The following is a 1852-nucleotide window of genomic DNA, read 5'->3' on the forward strand; positions in this document are numbered from 1 at the left end:
TTTATCATTTGCCATTTATCTTATTGTTGCCTTCAAAATCTCCTTTTCACATGTTCAGAAACTGGATGACTAGAGTATATCCTGCTGATAAAACTGAGAGGTCCTAGCCCACATCAAATTTACACTTTTTGCATAACACTTTTAGATATTCCTTTTAAAGTTTAGTGATAAGCATAAACTTAGAACCAAATGTTTCTCTTATATGATTTAAATTTTTTTGTTGTTAATAGCCTAGGAGACACACATCTTTACCCTACAATCCATTCTCAGTGACTATTGTTCCCTGAATTTCCACTGGGGACTAATTTCCTTTCCAACTGATAGGCACTTACTATTCATCTGCTTATACTATCACTCCAGACTTGTTTGGGCCTGGGGTAATTCTCACTCTTCAGAGGTACTTTACACATCTCCTTTTTGATTCATTGCAGGTTCATCCAGTCATTATTTCTGGAAATTTGTGTCAGATGTGATATTTGTGGGTGGGGACACTATTATAAGTGATACAGATTTAGACTTTCCCTGGTGGAGTTATTTCAGTTAGAATTTACAGTTTAACAGACTAGAACACATTAGCCATAAGCACTACTTTAGTGGAAAGAAATGTGGGTACTATCATTAGCCACTATATTAATTGGAATTTAAAAAATGCATGCCCAGTGCTCACTTCGGCACACCTGTACTAAAACTTGCAGTAATACAGAGAAGATTACATGGGCAAGGAAGGCATACAAATTCATGAAACGTTCTATATTTTTATGTAAACTATAATGTAAACTACAGTCCACGGTTAGTAGCAATGCTCCAATATGTGCTCATCACTTGTAACAAATGCCTCACACTAATGAAAGATGTTGTTAATGTGGGAAAGTGTGGGAGGGGCGGGGGTGGGGCATGTGGGAATCCCCTGTAATTTTTATGAAACATTTATATAAACTATAAATTTTATAATTGATAATTCTTAAAATAAAAAAGTAAAATAATTTTTAAATGTATGCCTAGTGTGTACATCATGCTTGGGTTATGTATTTTAACCCATTAAAGAATTTAAAAAAGACCTTGAAAAAGTGAAGTATCTATTCAATTCCATTAATATCTTCCACAGGTATTCTCCTTGATGTTGCAACTTCAGCTTTTAACCTTTGTTAGTCTTGGTGAATCCTTTTCTTCAAAAATAGAAATATTTCTGCCTTTAATCTTCCATCTCTTCTTCATATCCAATGTCCAGTGGAACCTTTTGCTAATCCTCAACTTTTTCCTTCCTTAGATCATACAACATTTAGGCTAATTGCCTATCTTTCAACATCAGGGGCAGACACAGACTTTGTAAGGCCTGAAGTTTATGCTATTTAGTAATTTATAAAATAAAGAACACTAGATAGTAAATAAAAAATGAGTTGCAAAGCAACAAATACAAAATCAGTTTCAAAATTAATTTGTTTTGAATAAAAAATAAATCACAAATATCAATTTTTAAAAATAAATTCACAAACATAAAATGCAGAAAAATAAATGGTTTGTTGATTTCTTCCCTGATACTCTTATGCTACACAATCTTCCCTTCGTTGTTTGGCTTCATACATATTGTATAAAGCCATAATTAAAGTTCATAGCTCTTATTTAAGACAATATACCCATCTAAACGAATTTACTGCTGACTATAAAAATTGCATATATCTTCTTTATTAGTTTCAGGTTACTTCTGTTTTCATATCTATTTGTTTCTTGTTAGTGTGATGACTCTCTTTTTTTTTTTTTTTGCCTCCTTTATTGCAACATCCTCATCATCTATATTCCTTTATTAATACAAATATCCACATAAGTAATGGTGAATCAATAAGTATATTTCTAA

General features: G+C 32.1%; 1 pseudogene; it reads left to right on the plus strand.

The window, feature by feature from the left end:
• The first annotated feature begins 659 nt into the window (after positions 1-659).
• Positions 660-758, plus strand: LOC111763570 (U6 spliceosomal RNA; annotated as a pseudogene).
• Positions 759-1852: the final 1094 nt, after the last annotated feature.

This window comes from Dasypus novemcinctus, chromosome 15 (assembly GCF_030445035.2).
Source record: "Dasypus novemcinctus isolate mDasNov1 chromosome 15, mDasNov1.1.hap2, whole genome shotgun sequence".
Lineage (NCBI taxonomy): Eukaryota > Metazoa > Chordata > Mammalia > Cingulata > Dasypodidae > Dasypus > Dasypus novemcinctus.